Source organism: Anoplophora glabripennis, unplaced genomic scaffold (assembly GCF_000390285.2).
Source record: "Anoplophora glabripennis isolate ALB-LARVAE unplaced genomic scaffold, Agla_2.0 scaffold62, whole genome shotgun sequence".
NCBI lineage: Eukaryota > Metazoa > Arthropoda > Insecta > Coleoptera > Cerambycidae > Anoplophora > Anoplophora glabripennis.
In genome coordinates this window covers 1,169,632-1,183,613 of record NW_019416420.1, presented here as the reverse complement: position 1 = coordinate 1,183,613, position 13,982 = coordinate 1,169,632, and positions in this window count along the sequence as shown.

The window sequence follows — 13,982 nt, the reverse complement described above, 5'->3', positions numbered from 1 at the left end:
TCTCTGTACAAGGTGTTGCGATAAGAGCGGGGATAGCTCAGTGACTGATTCTTGAGATCAAAATTGAACGACTGAGGCATTTGTGAAGCTATCAAATAAGAAGTGTTAATAAATTAATACAAATAGAAAAGTTGAAAAAGACGACGAGATTCAACAAGTTGCTCTTCCATCTAACCATCTATTGAATTAAACAAAGGAAACAATAAATAATCAATGCTAGTTCTGTAATTTATTTATGTATATGAAAAGAGACGAAAACAATTTTGATAAGCTTCATTTCTGGTATATACTGAACTTGACCAACTTCCTAAAAGAAATAATCTCACTGCAAGATTTAATTACTCGAGATATTTTATTATAGATGAATACAGCATTATAACTAAAAGATCTGTGAAAGAGTGAGGAGACATGCTTCGGCACAACATACAGATCATTGTGACGGATAAAACGACTGTGGATATCCCTGCCAGTTAAAAGTTTATCATATAAATACTTAGGTGTCTTCGTATTGTCAATTTTGTATACTAGACAAGCCATTCTTAATTGAAAGCGTTCATGTAAATTAAGCCATCTAGATTGTTTAAATTTTGCGCTAATGTGATCAAATTTAATACATGGGTTTTGTATTTTTTGTAAGCTTTCCTTTTCCTTGTTTAGAATGGCAGGCCAATAAACAGTATCCCAGTAGGCTAGATTACTCAGAATTAAAGAATCACATAACCTTAATTTAATATCCGGCATTATATGTTCCTTATGTATACAGGGTATTAATTAAGTATGTACAATAAATTTTTTGGAGTGATTTTAAACCAAAAAGTTCTTATAAACATTGGTCCGCAGATGCTTCGTTTTCAAGATATAGGGTGTTAAATTTTTGTAAAAAAATTGCTATTTCGTAAATTGCCTTTATCCAATTTTGCACTTATAGCACTTAACACTACAAATAACACTTCCAAATTACAACAAAATTGGGTAAAGAGTGTTTAAGAAAACGAAGCATCTGCGGACCAATGTTTGTATGAACTTTTTGTCTAAAAATCAGTCAAACAATCGTCTGTAGAATTTATTGTACATACTTAATTAATACCCTGTATAGAGTGATCGTAATTTAGCATAGGATTTTTAAAAAATCTTAGTAAATCAAAGATTCTCATCCATATAGATCCCTAAGTTTTGACAACAATCGGAAGGACTTAGAACATTTCCATTTACATATATTTTGAACTGAGGGTCCCAACTAATTAGGTTAACTTACTAACAACAAGTAACACAGTTTTCGCACCATTTAAGATCAAACAATGTGCCTGAGATACCGATACAATACTATCTATATCATCATTAATTTTTTTAACCGAAAAATCCAAAAATCTTAACGGAAAGTGAAAATATAATTGGAAGTCATCCGCATATTGATAAGTACTCACATGTTTAACTATATTAGGAAGATCCGCAGTATAAAGTGAAAAAAGCAACGGACCCAATACGCTTCCTTGTGGCACCCCCACGCCTGTATTTATCAGAGCAGAAGAGATTCCATTTAAAAAAACTTTTTGGCGCCTTCCAGACAAGTAAGAGTGAAAAAAGTTAACAGCACTAGGATCAACACCGAAATATCTAAGTTTCGCACACAAAGTGGCATGACGAACTGTATCAAATGCCTTACTATAGTCAAGCAAAACTATATTTATATAATTATATATTTATGCTGCGGCATTACAGAAAGATAGTATACAGTTTCGAGCGAGTTTGACTTCTAAGGTACAAAATTGCTAGTCGCCAATTCAACCAATAATTAAAATAATACGCTTATTCATCTCGCGGATACTCTGTGAATACGTTATAGTTGCCTTAAAAACGAAAATTGCTCGAAACTGCTACTGTTTTTATAATTACATTACAAATAAAGAACATGATGGAACATTTTAGTTAAATAGTTCTTAAGTTGATCTTTTCCATTCAAACGTTTCATTTTATTTTAAATCTCAAAATAATACTTATTTGTTCACAAGTTGTATAATTATAAAACATTTCAAATGAGTATTACTGTTCTAGAAATAGAATCAAATAACAAATAATGCGATCTTAAAAGTTCCATTTAAATGCCCAGAGAGTTTATATCAAATTACAAGTCAACTCGATTATTTACCATAATGAAATTATTTACTCGAAGAGTAGATTCAAAGTGTTTTATTTTACATCCAATGCTAATTCATTTTAGGCGGAAATTATAAATTAATTAAAATCAAATTACTTTGAAAATAGTTAACGTTAAACTGTAATATAATTCTGTGAATGAGAAATCCATTTTTGATGTTTGCTCGAACTTTGTAATTTATTTCAGCTGTATCACATTGATTTTTTATTAAACGTTTGATTTTACTATGTCTCCACAATGAAACAGCACACAAAGTGTTTTTATGTTCACGGGAAAAACACAGACATAATTACTGGAAAGACATTTATGAATTTTAGTTTGTCTGCAAAATGCGAATTCATGTTAGGTGAATAAAACAATAAAATGAAAACAAGGCAGATACTATTACGGTACAAAAATAAATAGGTATATTTAAATATAAATTATTTTTCAAAACTTATATTGATTATCTGAAGCGTAAACCCGATATTTTATACATTTTATTTTTATTTTATTATTATTTTTACCTTTCGCCTGTTGAATTAAATGTAAACCAAAATAAAATCTTTTAATGTGGTAAAATGTTTTATAAAATATAATGAATGTAATGCACCGATGCGTTTCCATAAAATTCAATATAGAAATACGCATTTCCAACTGTCAATTTTCTCTACTAGAATATCACATTTATTTATAACACAGGTACCTACTTTCAAAAAGTTGACATATATGTAAATTGGATTAGTCACTCCAAACTTATTTAACTCTGTCGAATTAGGTATATGATTCAGTACCAGAGTAGCTTTTTTTTTCATAGAAATTTGACTAAAAGTTAATATTTCTGCAATTTTATCGAAGCTTTAAAAAACAATTGGGATAAAAGCTTTCTCAAAATCTGTTTAATGCACAGGTTTATCCTGACTAATAATTAACTTGGATACATTTGAAATATAAATTAACTGTATGACTTGACATATGTTCAAATATAAAAATATATTTACGTTGTATAGAAAAGGATATTGTTTTGAAACACATCATTGGACAACCATAATTTCTGTATAAATATAAAAATTGAGTTGCCACATGAGTTGATAAATTCATTTGTAACTGAGCGTTAATCTGAAAAAAATATGAGAAAAATAAAATTTAATATCGATAAATCTATAATATCACAAAATTTATTATAAAAGGAATTTGGAAAAATATTTGTAAAAAAAGTTACAAGAAAAGAATTTATGTAGGTATAATGAACTTATAAATTATATAGCCAGTTTTAAGATGTCGAAATGGTCAAGAAACCGAAACTTGAAAAAATTGACAGTAATTGACAATTAATCAAAAATAAGTTCAAAAACTATAAAACTAGATATACTAGAACTAAATTTAAAGATAGAGCCAGTAGAGTGAAAGAATCCTTTGGAATTAAATGGAATTTTATACAAATTTTTCACTCAGAATTGAATTTTAGAAAAATTTGCAACATTAAATTGTTTTGGAAAAGTTTATATAAGAATCTATAAAAAAACACATAAACGTAAATATCAATTTAAAATAAGTAAAAATAATTGAACTTAAAGTTAATATGATAAAGAAATAAAGTGAAAATTAAATTAGAAGGATCTACAATTTAATATTGCAAGAAAGAAAAGTAAGAAAAATTAAGTAGTAACCTACCTGAGACAAAAAAAAAACAGAAAAAAATATTCATCTACAAGTTTAAAGAAAATAACCTCTAGCTATTGCAAAAGTCAAATACATACAAGAAGAGGGTTGATGCAACTAGTAATATGAGATTAAAAATAAGTGAAAGAATCCAGACAAATCTAAGCAAGACATATGAAAAACTAAATACAATACAGCCAGTTTAATTTTAAGAATTTACCTATTTATGTTAGATTAGGCTAGCAGTTCATACGTTTTGTAAACAAATTGTTTCACTTTTCAAATAATTGTTCTTTTAATTAAATAAATATTACTTCTCTTTGATAATAGTTTTAAATAAATCAATTTTGGTTAACTTGAAAAAGAAAATTTAAAATTGAAATGCACTTTGGAAATAAAACCTGATAAAAAATATAATAATATAATCAATGAAAATCATATTATCAACAGAATTGTGCCTACTGGGAAACTCGATATTCACTAGAAATGGCAGTCTCGAATTAATTATATCACAATAATAAACAAAGTAGAAAAATAAAAAAATATATAGAAACAATACATTTTCATACATACCTTAAAATGTTCTGTAGGTATATAAAACGTGTGTTCATATTTATAAAACGGTTCTATGATAATATTTATAAAGAGTTGAAAACGTGCTACCAATTTTCTACAAAGTTTGCACCCACTGCTATTTGAAGAAGTAAATAAAAATTTAAGTAAGGCACTAAATAACAAACATTTTGTGGGAGTATTCAGATACGTAAGAATGATAGAATAAATATTATTGTATAAGTGAGTACATAGAAATTTTAGTGTCTTTATCCTGTAAACTTGATGTGCCTTAGTGCCTATAACCTTTCAACGTCCGAAATAGTTCTATTGTAATTTACAATTTACAAAACACGAAACCCCGGTCTGTACCTTCTTATTGGGCCCTTTGTTGTATAATACCTCCATCAAAGTTAGAGTCCGTTCTTATTTATATTAGATAACCAAGAAAGGTATAGAAAATGAACAAGACAGCTCTATATCAATAATTCTAAAAAAAAATTGCCAGTTTTATATATCTTCATATGTATTTTTGTTTATATCTTCTGCCAGACAATAATAATTTGTAATTTTTAGTCATGCAAAAGTTAAAAATCTAATGAGATATCCAATAAGGCGTCAATTTTTTTTTAATACGTATATTCTATTATTATCTCTCACATGTTTTAGTCTTTTTTAAGGTATTAAGCTGATTCAATGAAATTCTACAAAAATGAAATTGTTTGATTCCATTTAATAAGATTTAAAAAAATATATTTACAGTGGCGGAGGTTTTTTTTGTAAAACCTTTAAAGCTCATATTTTAGGGAATGTAAGGCCTACTATCATACATTATCTGTACCAAATTTTATTGAGATCGGTTAATAGATTCCGGAGATATAAACAAAAAATCATTTTTTTAACAACTCAACACCCTGTATCTCTTAAACGGGGCTGTTCCAGATCAATATTTATAAGACAAACACATATTATTTTAAAGTTTCCTGCATAAAATTCGGACCACCCTGTATAATGGATCTCATCCAGATTGTGAAACGGATGGCAACTATGCATATAACAATTTACATGTTTCATTGCTCACTTTATTTTGTGTTGTTGATCCGCACGCCTTTAGTACAGCTCTATATTATTATTATTATATTCTTAAAAATTTTATGAAGTGGAATAGATTATTGGTTATTATTACACTGAAATGTGTACGTATTTAGACATATTGATATCGGAATTATTAAAAAGGCAAACTTTAAGAGTAATAGGTACATTTTTAAATATAGTAGTTCAAGCAACAAGACGCAAGAAGCAAATATTCTTTAAAATATTTTTTGTGCGTAAACACCATTGCAAACTATTCATTTGATATTTTCTTGTACTGTATTTAATTAGTTGAATATTGACAAGAAAAATGTTAAATTGTGTATTAAAGCATCAGTCAAGGGTATAAACAAGAAATATCTTACTAAGAAAGTACCTAGAAATTATTATAGTGATTATTGTGTAGTTGAGTCAAATTGTATATTTTCTCATTGTGAGATATACCGGTTACGCAAAATTTCGTTCATAGAATCGATCTCTTAACTGATCCTTTTGGGGAAAAGGGATATTTATTAAAATTTATTCTTTTCGAGTTGGTAGAATTTCCGAATTAAATAGGGTCAATCGACCAATGAATAAACAAATAAGACATATTATCACTTTGAATTTAGATTACAGATACTAGGGTCATAGTAAATTCAAATATTCCAATACGATTAGTAAGCCCTGTTATTTTAAATTTTAAAAAACCCAGACACAACAATATAAAGTTAATTCTTGTATTTATTTTTTAATTAATTTTGACAGAAATGCCAAATCACCAGTAAATGAACATACGTACCCAGTTGATGAACAAAGATAAACCAGTGAATGAACAAATTATTTATTTTTCTACAAAAAGTAACAAAACATGAAACTAACGCCTACAAAACTACCTACAGTAAGTAAAGTTATTAAAAATTAAAATTCAGAACCCAACACGTGGTGGGTTCTGAAATGTTCTTAACAATTTGACTTCTGATGTACCAAATTTGGTCGGAAATATCTGGCCACTTCCAATGTTTCTTTACTTTATCCATTACACTTATTTCGTAGTCTTCATCTTCACCTGGGTAATTCCTATTCCAGTACTTCACAATAACATAATTACCTACAGTGATTGTTTCGTCTGAAAACTCCTTATTTTCCATTCTCTTGAACACTTATTCTTCTGCGTTGTTCTATATGTTTCTATGGTTCTTCCCCTTTCTTATTTTCTTCTTCCTTCTGCTTTATGTCTTTTTCTTCTCAACCTATCTCCAATTTTCTCTTTTTAATAATACTTTCAGTTTTGTCTAATGAGTGTAATGTCTCCGTATTTTCTTCCATCTAAATACTTTTTCTTTTTCTTTGTTTTTTGGCCTTTTCTGGACCCTCTTTCCTATTTTCCTTATTTTTATTTTGTTTCTTTTTCTTTTTTCTCTAATTTTCTCTCTCTTATTATATCGTCCTCTTTTCGTGTTTTTTTCTCTGTCGATCATTAGGCCAGTGTAAATGCTTTTTCCAAATATCTTCAGGTTTTGTATCATTTTGATTCGTCTCTATTAAAATATTCGAGGCAACATGGATACCCTTCTCGTTATTGTTATTATTTTTGTTATTTGTCTTGTTTAACATATTTTGTGTTTTACATAATGTAGTATTTATATCTTCTATAATATTAAAAATATTTTCTAGGATTAGATTGAGAAGTTTCTCACAGTCCAATTTATTTTGAATGGATACTTCTCTCGAAACTTCGTTATCAAAATTAACCGTTAGTGTTTCAAAAACTTTCTACATGTAAATATTCTTATAACATATACTTGCTTAGCCCTACGTTACTTCTATTTATTAGTAAGTATGTGAAAATAATACTTAAATTGTAAGGTTAGGATAACAGTAAGTGCATGTTTTACAAACGCTTTTTTTAAAGTTATTATTTTATTTAAGTAAATTTAAATAGTCACAATGAATAAACAGAACATCAAGGATTTTATTGCTTACTTTTGTTGCACACGTTTTATTTTTCAAGATTTCAGTACCTACCTAAGGAAGCCAGAAATTTGACTATTTCTCGGCCAGGGATACGGCCACCTTAATGTTGTTGTTAATAAAACAATAAGAACAATTTACAAAAAGATAACCATTTGTAGGTACTACTTTTAATAATTTTATAATAAATCTAGTAAATGAACAGTAAAATGACTAGTGAATGAACGCTAGTTCTTATTGTTCATTTACTGGATTTCTACATGCCATGGTAATATTATGTGACCCTGAAAAATTTTACTTTAATGTAGCAGGTCTTAAGAATCATTTTTGCTTATTTCTAAGAATCGCGCCCAACCCAGTAAATGAACGGCCTGTTCATTTACTGGATTTGACATAGGTTTGACTGCTAGTTATAAAACAGGTGGTATGTTATGAAAATGGGTATGACAATTAGATAACTTTTTGTAAAATTGGCTTTATAATTAAATTAACTATAGCTTTAGTAGAGAAGCTTTATTATGTTTAACGTTTTATACAACACAAACAGTTTTAAAAGTTGTTATGTTCTTTGACTGATCTTAGCTAAAATGGCCGCCACAACAACACACTCTGACTTGTCTACACTCAATGAACTACTGAGCAGTTTAAAGCATACTGAAAAATATTCCAGCGAATGAACATTCTAAAGCGCAGTTGCGAAGAAAAATGGAGGGAAATACGAATTTCGGCAATCCTAAAGTAACCTTAATATTTAAATAAAATGCCTATTCTGTTCAGTTACTGGGTACTGTTCATTCTCTGGTCGAGTCACCCTAAACGGATATAGTAGTAATGCAAATGACATAAATAATTTACAACTTTTATCAGTGTATAAATCAATTTAACCTTTATAAATAGCGTTATCCGAGGCGGCTTCGGATCAGTTTTAGAGTCTATTAAGCTTTACTGTACAGTAATAAGATGTATATTTAAGAGTTTTTTTTAATGACGGCGAAATCACTTTCATCTGATAGTAATTTAAACCGGATTTTATATCCCGGCGCGACAGAGCCCCGGCTATTAAAGTAGAGCTGGCAGAGCGAAGCTTTATGTGTCCCGGAATTTTGGAAAATCCCAGAAGCCCGCGCTTGTCCCGGATTAGATGAGACTTTGGCTGATAGTGTAGTGTTCCCTGCTGCCACTTTCCACTAGGTAACAGCAACATGTGTAGGCAGTCAACTCATATTACGTTATACGGTGGAAACTGTGTCTGGGGCCGCTGTCCCATATTAACTTCCAAAACTTATTATCTTCACTCTCCGGAACGGCTCTGATTCGCACTATTCCGACATTACAACAAGGGACTTGCATTAAATCATTTCTCCCCAGTTCTGGCCGCTGCACTCTAATCCGACTTAATATTCTACGGAGTTTAAGTATATGTTAATGGGAAAATAAAGTGTTATTCACTTAGAGGATTTAAACATAGTACGCCGCGCTAATTTTCTCAACTTGAAGTAGTTTTATTAATTTACGTACCTACGTATTCTAATTCATTGTGACACTACTTGCACTTTTATTACTAAATCTGAAACGAAGCACTATTTTTGTAAGCACGTCTGGTCGACAGGGCAGGCATTAGGATGCCGCTAAATACGTATCGAATAAATTGATCGATGCGTAGCTTCAAATCAGAGGCAGACATGTACATATTATTGTACAAAGACGCGGGCAGTGGGTAGTACTCTAAAAAACAATTGTTACCTGTACAATAATTGTAATTAATTATTAAACCAAATTCATTAGAGCTCTATTAAGAGTGGCATACGCAGTGGCAAAGTAGCGGAATGGAGACTACTAAGGGTTATCTGCTGCTTGCATTTCCATTTTGTTCTTCATCAAGTGTGCTTTATTTTTGACTTGCTCATTTCAAAGCTCTAGTGAAATTTGTCCACTAAGATGGAACAATTGACAAATATTTATGATAAATTAATATTAAAGGTCTATAAATGCATTAACAGCCTTGGTTTAAAAATTAAACAATTTTCTAACATTCCAGTATTCCAAAGCTCTATTAGAAATATATATATTGTTATGGTGATGTTATGTCATAATTTTTCTATGTGTTTATATGAGCGCCAAATTAATTTTAATTTTTAAGTTTTAGTGTAACCTGTAATTTCAATTTTTAGTGTAGTGTTGGTTTTATACTTTGCCCTGCTAGCTGTAGACCCTGCTCAGGAGTTGGTTCACTTCAAACTAGTATTCTTCCAGAAACCATGCAAACTAACAACTCAAAAACAATAGAGGTTTAAAATAATTTATTAATATCAATATGGTATTTAATACGGTCTATCAATATTTCAATTGAGAAATGTCACACAAATTGTCAAATATTTTGAAGTTCTTACACTGTTTTGAACACTTAAAACAAGAATTTATTTCGATCTGTATTACTGGTTGCCTTTTTGGATTTAATTTATATTTACTCGTATAATTTCTTGTTTTAATGTGTTCCTCTTTATATCTAATCTTATGATCTATAAATTTAAATAATTGGCCAAATATTTTTATGATGTTTGATATATGTCTGACTTAAATTTGTTTCAGCTGATTGATTCTAAATATAGCAAGTTTTTAAACGAAATTTACTGTTAGTCTGTGCACTATTTGTATACAACAATTGAAAGAAAGAAAGGTACCTTTTCTTTTTATATACCGGTTTTTATTTGTTTCCTTTCCTTTCNGTGAAATTTGTCCACTAAGATGGAATAATTGACAAATATTTATGATAAATTAATATTAAAGGTCTGTAAATGCATTAACAGCCTTGGTTTAAAAATTAAACAATTTTCTAAATTCCAGTATTCCAAAGCTCTATTAGAAATATATATATATATATATACGTTTATGATAGATATGTATAAACAATTGAATTTTTCCGATTATTTCGCTTATAAATTGATAAAACCATATTATATATCGAGAAATTCGTAATCAAAAATTATATCCAATAATAATATACGAGGTTACTAAAAAATGATGTACTGAAATTAATTTCCGGTTAAGCCTTAGCTTAGTTGAACAAATGAACGATGATCACAGAAAAGTTTGTAATTTGACCTTATATCTTTTTCTGCAAAAAAAATCTTTTTTCTCAAAAAGTCAATTTTTCGGCTACATATTTTGAAATATCGTTTTTCAGCTTGCAAATTCTGTCACCGCGGCACTTACATATGTCTACACTTTGACTCATTGAAATATCTTCAAACACGAGCTAAACGCTGATAATAAGCATGATACGAAACAATTAAATAAACTGATAATAACATGTAAAATGATGATAATTAATGATAATTTCGTTTAAAGTATTGTTCAGAGAATCATAAAGTTGAGATTCAGACTTATAAATTTAATTTTTTTGTACAAAAACTAAGAGGTATTTCGGAATTTGCATAGAAACAAAAAAAGGCTATCCAGAACATTTTTTTTTCTTCAAAATTTTAAGTACATAAAAATTCTGATAATAGACGTACCTACAAGGGGTGTATTATTTCATCCCCTTACTGTAAGGTGACAACGAGTAGAATAGGTCCATGGAGTTTTTAATTTGAGCCCGTTTTGAAATATTCATGGAAATTTGAATTCAACATCCTCTTTTAAAGGGCTGTAAGTTTTTGGGGAAGGCTAGAATAATTTTTTAAATATAAAATACCACCTGTATAATCGGCTGACGAATTCACAGTTTGATTTTCTTTAACTATTTTCAAAACACCCTGTACAGACCATTCAAGCCATTTTAGTGGTGCATTATCTCCGCTTATAGAAAAAGTCAAATAACGATTCTACCTATTTAAGTTTTTGATATAGTTTTGAAAACCAGATATGTTGCATTTAAAATACTGAAAATGACATGTGTAAATGATAAACGTGAAATAGATAAGTGTGAGTTCATATTACCAATGGAAATATAAAAAGATCTTCAACTCTCACAATCCATTATTGTAAAATTAATTACAGACGACGACTAGTTTCGAGGTCAAGCTTACACCTCATCATCAGGTAATACAAGGATATCAAATTTACAAGGTACTAATTTTTGGAACAATTACTAACCTTCATAAGAACTTTGAATAAGTATAAATTCAAAATTCTTCTTAATTTCTTTAAAGAATTCGATAACGTTACAATACACGTGTATTAAATTAATTTTAATTAAATGCATTATTAAGTAACTTTTTGCAAACAAGTCTACTATAGATTAAGAAATTAGACTCCTTATGTGTTGTATTAATCGTCACCACATGAAAGAAATAGCACTTTTATTGAGATTATCTTATTCCTGTGCAAAGATTTCCTCGACCATTTGATTTTTTAATAGGTTTTTTACTTCATTTGGGAAGTGTACCCTTATCAACGTTTACATAAATTCGACACTATATTCTCAAGTTTCCTGATTGAATACAAAAGCATTTTGCTCTTATCCCACTTATGATTTAGATTATTTTTCAGTTTTCTTTTGTTAAGAAGGATTTTTCAGCTTATTACTGTTATTTAGACGATCAAGGAAAGTTGTTAGCAGTTTCTATTTAATGAAAATATGTAAAACTGTAATTTTTACTAAAGTTCTGAATTTAAAGGAAATGCAAAAATGAAATGAAAAGGAAAACTTAAAACTGATAATGACTAATTTATCCAAAACGTAAACAAACATTTTCTTTCTTCATCTTTATAGTTTAAAAAAGAAATTTTATATTTTTACAGAATTGAATAAAGATAGAAATTAAAACCAGAACGTTATTTTGAGATCTTTAGGTGTCAGGTAAGGGAAATTGCAAAGAAGTTAAAATTAAATGATACTATGTATTTTAAAAGAGAAAATATAGCTGATTAAAACTAGATGCAAAGCTTTTACACTACTGTGTGCACTTGCAAACTTGATTAAATTCTTGGGGGCACTCTCTCGCTTAACCCGGAGACCACTTAGTTCTGCCGTTATAAGTAAAAAGTTACGTAAATAATTAAGAAAAATTATGAGGACCTCTTAATAAGAGGTCAAATTAAATTTTATAAAAATTCCTTGTTGCGCTGCTGTAAAATTTACAAAGTGTTATAACCTTGAGACATCTCTAGACATTTACAGCAGAGGAGAAAATTATTTTATCATCTTTCTCGCTTCCATTTACGGCATTCGGTGACACAATGGAAATGTGATTTAATTATTCGCATTTTATAGTTGAGACTTTCGGTTCTGAGAGACAAAATAAAATGGACTAAATGTAAAGCTTAGTTGGAATTAGTTTTATGCCTGTCACCAAGAAAATGCAACTAAACGTAATGGAATTTTATACTTTCTTTATTCTATTCATAAATGTTAGTGGAAATTAACTCCGCACTAGGCACAATTAAAATAATTAGCCCGGAGACATTATCCTTTTACTTCGTATGGAAGCGAATCACACAACATTTATTTTACATCATCTATGTAATTAAGTGACTGAACTGAAGTTTAATCCTTTTTAGAATAAACAAAGTAGCCAATTAATACATTACATTTTAATTGTTATTTTATTAAATATAGACAGTCGTTGTATACAGGGTGTAACTAAATAAGTGTAAAACATTTAAGGGGGTGATTCCTCATCGAAAAAAGATAGGATCTTTCATATAAAGAAACTTCATTGGAGCATCCCTTGTTAAGATACAGCCCCTTAAAGGGGGTACATAAAATTTGTTTAACAATTTTTTTCACAACCACTAAACAAGTTACAATATTGAAATTAATCTGACATTTTCTACTACCAAAAAGACACTTAGCCAGTAATTTATTTGTTTTACCCCATGGTTGTAAGGGGTGGAAANAGATGTAAATATTCTATGTAAATCTTTCGAAAATTATTTGGAAGTATGTGAAAATCATTACAAAAATCTTTATTTTTATTGGGACGGAACTACAGTTGAATGTATTTTTATAGAATTATACGAATAGATTATACTTAATAGAAATGTTTGTTTGATGTCTATCGCCAGCATGTGGCATTTTCTCACCAATGTTGGTTCAACGAGTAGGTTCCATTGTTGAGGTTGGAGTTCTAAAATAGTAACTATCTGCAAAATCGATAAATATTGAATTTGCATTTAATTTTCCGGTTATTATATGTAGTACGTAACACAAATGAAAATATTACTTTTTATAAATCTTAAAAATAAATTGTACCTACTAGGTTATAGAAGATAAGCTTTATGTCCAAGTTATATTAATAAGTAGGTGTACAGGACAGCAAAATAACGCACGTGTTTTCAAATGAAATGAATGAAAAATAATGCAGATATGTAAAATAATCTCAAAACATCAACACTTGTAAAGTTTCAACTGTTACTATCCGTAGTAACATGGATTTCATTTTCTAGTTCTATTTTATAATAAGGCACTTTATAAAGTAACAGTAAGTGGCAATATTCAAAGAAATCCACAAATACTTGTTTCAAAAATTATCTTTAAGGTAAGATATTCTAATACGTACAGTGTTGATACTAGACTGTTATCAATGTGACTTGTTTTGGAGGAATACTATGAGATAAATTTTCTGAATACATTTTGGGAGAAGTG